This window comes from Nicotiana attenuata, unplaced genomic scaffold (genome assembly GCF_001879085.1).
Source record: "Nicotiana attenuata strain UT unplaced genomic scaffold, NIATTr2, whole genome shotgun sequence".
In the NCBI taxonomy this organism is placed as follows: domain Eukaryota; kingdom Viridiplantae; phylum Streptophyta; class Magnoliopsida; order Solanales; family Solanaceae; genus Nicotiana; species Nicotiana attenuata.
In genome coordinates this window covers 64093-70900 of record NW_017672496.1, presented here as the reverse complement: position 1 = coordinate 70900, position 6808 = coordinate 64093, and positions in this window count along the sequence as shown.

Genomic DNA, 6808 nt, shown 5'->3' with positions numbered 1-6808 from the left:
TTTTTTTTTTGGGTTTACAGGAATAAATTTTTACCCCTCGCATATGCAATTGTTGATTCAAAAAACAATGGCATCGTGGGAGTGGTTCTTCATGCAATTCAGAGAAACCTAATGGACAAAGAGAGGGAATGTGCATTGTATCAGACAGGCAATGATGGTATATGAGAGCAACTTCAATTGTCTATACAGAAGTACCTCATTGTGCATGTATGTTCCATCTGTGGAACACATAAAGACAAACTTCAGGAAGAGCCAAAAACAAATCAAAGAAGTATACTTTGCGTTAGCAAGAGCATACACTGTTGAAGAATTCAACATGCATATGGCAGAGTTAGAAGCTATTGATAGTAGAGTGAAAATATACCTGATGGATATTGGATATGATAAATGGTCCCGGGCGCATTTCCAAGGCAAATAGAACCATGACCATGACATCGAATATTGCTAAAATCAGTAAATGCAATCAAACAAGCACGCAAGAGACCTCCCAGTTGTGAACTTTCTTGACTTTATGACAATATTGATTCAGAAATGGAATTACACCAATCGGAAGGATGCAGTGGAATCATTTATGAAGATTGGTGCAAAGTATGAAAAAATATTGGCAGATAATACTATCTTATCACAGACGATGACGGTATGCATTTTCAGAATCAATAAAAATATTGCATGTACTGTAGTTTTTACTTTTGTACCTTAGTGATTTCACTAAACAACTTATATTGTTATTAAAAAAATACTATTACTTCATATAGCTAATCGTCTTTTGTTAAATAAATTATATTAGGTGTTGTCATCAAATCAATTCTTACATTTAATAATTGATGGCCAAACGAGAAATGTGGTGCGCCTACATGAAAAAATTGCACTTGTGGGAGGTTTCAGCTAGACGATATTCCATGTCCACATGCAATGGCAGTTATACAAAAATTCCATATGGATTCATACAAGTATTTGCTCGGATTACTATAGCATAGACTACTTGCTGAAAACATATGAGATACCAGTAAATCCTTTGCCTTGATGAAACAACGTGGCAAATTCCAGAACATGTCTTCTTCGCAGGTGGTACTACCACCAAAACGAAGAATCAAACCAGGAAGACCTAAAAAGAAGAAAGGATAGGAGGCTGGGAAGGAAATACAGTTACATGGTGCACTATACGGGAGAAAAGGGACACAACTAGAGAAACATGGCCGAAATAATTCGAAAGAGAGATTGATATAATGCTTCAATGTTTGTATAGAACTCATATATCGTAGAATCATATCATTTGAAATTGCAATAATAAAATGGCATGTCTTGTCACTAGACATATATATTTGGTATGATGATTCTTTGCCAAATTATTTTTTTGGCAAAAAATTTATATGGCTACTTGTGTATTCAATAAGAATCTGTTTATTTTCTAATTTTTAGTATATAAAAGTGAGATGCATTTACATCTAGTGCTCTGCAGGGAAAAAGATGCTAAATATGAAATTGTTTTACCCAAGTGGTTATATCTGTATACCTTATTGGTATCAAAATATGTATAGAAATAGAGTGTACCCAAATGCTAACGTATTTCGTACATACATCGTTAACAAAATGGGCACGCTTTGGCACGCTCATGGATCAGTATTGAAGTATATAACAATTTGGAGCCATTTACATGCAGTTATTGCTAATCATCAAGTACTTAAATACCAAGTTGATACACCAAATGGTTATGTTTGTCTCAACCTTGTTAGTATAATACTTGTTTGCATAAATATGGCTAAACCATAATATGTGCAGAAATACAAATGGTGCACCAAAAAAATGCAACATTTGTAAATACTTTCCTCAAGCAAAATTGGCACACTTTTTGCAACTCATGTTGAGTACTTAACATCTAGTCGTTTGCCGGGAGGAGGTAAACTCAAATTACAACGTGATACGACAAATGTGGTTTATATCAGTATACCTCCGACTTGGTAATTAATTCCTACTGCACTAATATACCTAGAACCCAAAATCTTTTGCAGAATACAACTGGTCGCGAGTCTAATGCAAATTATGCACAGATTTTCTTAGATTCAACTACAACTAACAAACTACTCCATATAATTTCAAAAACTAGTTTCACTTTCTAAAAATTTTCTTCTCATTCAAATCAATGCTTCGCCCTGTTCTTCAAACAAAATAACAGCATAGTTCCTCTTTTTGAACGTCGTAACTCCCTTAAAATACACATCCAAAAAAATACTTGCTGCTGGTGATATTACAATGAACTAAAAGTGCTCCTCCTGACTACAAATGCATCAGAAGTATGGAGTAGGAACATAACAGTGTTGCGTGTAACAGCCATGTTCCCTACACTAAATGGTGACTTAAGTGCTGACAAAATTCCTATCTCCGAAAGGGCACTCCTTAATAAACCTACAACTTTATGGAAGAAGCTAAAAAAGCCTAATAAAACAAAACTGAAGATAGATTCCAACATTAAAACAGGGTTTTTATAGCAACATATTGTACTAATTAAAATTGTATTCCTAGGGAAACACTTATAAAGCTAGCATTTTTAACATGTATAATGCTGAAAATAGCCATTAAGCTGCTACACAAAACTATTAAATGCTACAAAAGTATTTCATGCTACGATTACACTAAAACCAAAGAGGACCCTATACTACTTCTTGGGTTTCTTTTCCACGAGTCTTTTTTGGTGCTATATGGAGCCTCAGATTCACTTGAATTCGCCATGCAACTGCTGTGTTCCTCCAATAGTTGCCACAATAGTATACCAAAACCTAGTCATCGCAAGACCATCCCACATAAAAATTTGGCAACAGGGATTGGAAGATCTTCAATAATATACTCAGCAAGTACTGCAATATATACTTCACAATTCTTTGAAATAAAACAAATGAATAAGAATATAAAAAATCGCATTATGTAGTGGAAAATGTTAATATTAAATGTGGAAAACAAAAGTAAAAAAAAAAAGTAACTATTCTTACAGAATTTGCTTGTTGGCAGATTTGTAATCAGTTCAATCTCAAAAAGGATCAGTCAACTCCTTTCCCCATGTGCAGACCATTTGTACTACAATGTCACTTCTTTGGTTAAAATTCAATGCTAACTAGAAAATAGGGGGATCAACACAGCATATGCCTCTGCCACCTTTTGAATAACATTTTTGTTGCTTATCGAGCTACGTAGCGGAGTCCATATAACGTAAAAACATCTTTGGTGAAATGATACACACCTCCCCCCTAAATATCCATGATATCGTCTCGATCTATCAATCAATTGATCTGTTCCCACCTAAACCCTTTGAATGATATTATAACAAAGAGTCTATTCTGTATAGTTGTGACTTGATGGGCAGTATCATTCCATATTTCGCTTTTCTTCACGCTAAGATAGTAGCCCATATATTCACCTTAGTGCCCGTAAAAAAGAGAGAAAGAAAAACATGACTAACACTAACAATAGAATGAACTTACTATAAACGACAAAAATAACAAGCAGTACACATACCGAAACTAGACAGCGGCCGCTAGAATAGTTTAATGTATGGAAAACGTCTTATCATCAATTGTTTCAACCTTCAAAGTCAAAAACAAGGGTCCGCTAACTTTGATCAACCCAGGTAAATAACACTTCCTATTTCGTATAAAAGAGATATGGATAGCAAATATAGCACAAAAAATTAAGAAACATGAAAACAAAAGTACATTGGAAACGAATACGCACATCTCCCAATTAATGTTTTGCTTCGACAAAGTTTGAGAATGCAGTCGTAAAATTATAATCAAAAGCCACTGAAATTGTCATTTACATGGAAAATCCTTCCTTTGATACACCTTCGATTGGGATTCCCCTAACTACACTACACCAGAATTGCCAGTCATTCCTAATACGACGGACTCTCTCTTACAGTGCAGGGCGCCTTCTCCGTGTGAAAACTGCAGGAGTTTGTTTTCAAAATCACTATTTGTGTCTGGATAAATAGTCTTGATGACCGATCTATCAAGGTTAGACTTATTTACATCACGCACTTGTTGTCAGTTCATTCCAGATTGATTTACATTACGTCTCCCTCCTTGTGTATAATGCCAGCAATTAGATCACAGTTGAGAATCAGTATATTCAAAATCAGATCCAAGTGAAGTCACCCCCGTGTCGACAATGGAGCTTAAATTAGGAAATGCTAGTGAATAAACAAATATAACGTTTAAGAAATTTTTAAAAAAAAAAAAGAATGAAAATTATATATAGAAGACATTCCAAAAGGCAAATTTCACATTACTGCCACCAAACTCCACTTGACCCAACACCATCAACCGCAGATGCTGGAAACATAAAAAGCATTATCAACATTCACTTTTAAATTAAAAAAACTATCAAAAATCCTCATTTACATACTAACTTACAGAAAAATAAACATCAACAATCATACCATTATGGAGCAGTTTAACTCAATTAACAACATCTGCTCGTGTCTATGCAGGGATTCTGATGGCAGCGAGCAGGTCCAGACTTTTTCAACATATGAGATGGCTGCTTATATTTTTGCTTGTCGCTTAATGGCGAGTGATTTTGATCAATTGCAGATGCGGACAGTTCAAAGTTAGAATCCAAGCAATGATTTAATCTCATTTACGACAGGGGGTTGAAAAATTAAAAAAAGGTTAGTGAACGCACGATACATAGAGTTTAAATAAAATGAAAAAGAAGAAATAAAAAATTACATATACAACATTTTATCAGGAACGCAAATCATCATTAAACTACGCCATTGCCTTGCCTGTGACATTCTTTCACGATTGACACCACTGCAACCTCCATCTCGACAACCCCACCAAACCAGACACTAACATATAAAGTATAAGCAAGAGTATATTGTCAAAAAACAACAGACAAAAAAAATTTAAAATCGTGATTTACATACTAGAAAAGCGCTTTGGCGTGCTATCTCCAATAACTACAGGATCATTCCCCAATCGTGGCCCCTTTTCAAATTGGTCATAATCATTATGCAATCTCATACAGTAAGGATCAATTATCCTGTTGCTTATAGTGAAATGAGAAAATAACAATTTTATTATTATTGTATATTACAAAATACTATGTGCACTAAAAATAAAGAATTGCAAAGTATTCTTATAAACATATATTGCATATCTCTTGGAACAATATTACTATAGCTTATATTATAAAAGGATTCAATACACGCTGAATTCCCTCTGGGTTTCATATACTGTCTACCAATAGCTGCAAGCACCTCCTCAAACTTGGTCTCTACAAAAAAGCTTTCAAAACCTTGTAACTCCTTCATTGCTCAGCATTGTTAGGTTCGGAATCACCTCCAGTACTTTCGATACATTACTTTGGTGTCTTTGGCATTGAGTGCCAAAAAACTGAAAGCTATCAGGCCTGACAATGGTCAGTGCAATCAACTTCAGTTTAAAGTTTAGCCACGCAACATAAATAGTTGCTTCTCAGCATCAGTTCGGGTTGATGATCTTTAGCTGCAATTATTAGAGCACACTAGTTTAAGAAATGAAATGATATAAAAAGTTATGGAAAGTTAAAAGATCCCTTATTCCCTAATATGGATACAAATATAGTATACATGTATATACAACAGAGTATATCACTTAATCTGGAATATTGCTACAACTAATTGTGACTAAACACTGTACCAAAAAATTAAAAGATGCAATAAAGGTCTATGAGAGAATTAAAGTATAGATACCAAAAAAACTTAAGTAGAAGTAAAAGATCCCTATTTTACCAATACGATACCAATAGGTATAATGTATACAACAGAATATATCATTGGATCTGGGATATGCTACAATACCCGTGATAAACTACTATTTACAGAAAATATTAAAAGATGCCAATTAAAAGAATGAGAAAATTAAAAGTATATACATAGCAATAAAAAGTGCAAGTTGCAGAAATTGATCCCCTATTGTCTACCATATATACCAATATGGTACACATGTATACACAAAGTATATCATTGATCTGGGATATTTGCTAAAACTACCCGTGACTAAACTCTGACCCAAAACATTAAGAAGAGTCATAAAAATATGAAGAGTGTCTTATGAGGAGGAGCCGGTAGCTATTCTAGACCGGCAGGTTCGTCAGTTGAGATCCAAGAGTTTTCCTTCTGTTCGTGTTCAGTGGAAAGGTCAGCCTCCTGAGGCATCGACCTGGGAGTCCGAGTCCGATATGCGGAGCCGTTATCCTCATCTTTTTCCCGACTCAGGTACTTCTTTCTTTTATCCGTTCGAGGACGAACGGTTATTTTAGAGGTGGAGAATGTGACGACCCAAAGGGTCATCACCTGTTTTCTTACCCATTCTGTACTTCCGAGGCCTTGAAAACCTCATTTGGGGTTGCCTCGACTTGCGTGCGCAGTCCGGGCGCGTAGCCGGAAAGCTTAAATATGAATTCTGCGAGAAAAATGCTAAATTTTGATATTAATTTGAATAAATTTGACTTCGGTCAACATTTTGGGTAAACGGACCCGGACCCGTGATTTGACGGTCCCGGAGGGTTCGTAGGAAAATATGGGACTTGGGCGTATGCCCCAGAATCGAATTCCGAGGTCCCAAGCCCGAGAAATGAATTTTTTTATTATGATTATTACTCACTGAGTTGGAGTACTCACATTAATCCCTGCACCACGTGTGCAGATTCAGGCATTGTTGATCCTGATAGTGAGAGTTGAGAGCTCCCGGTAGACTTCGGAGTTCACGAGGTGGCTGCTTGGCGTCTGTAGTCCCGTGTTTCTCCCCCTTATCTCATTTATTTTCCCTTA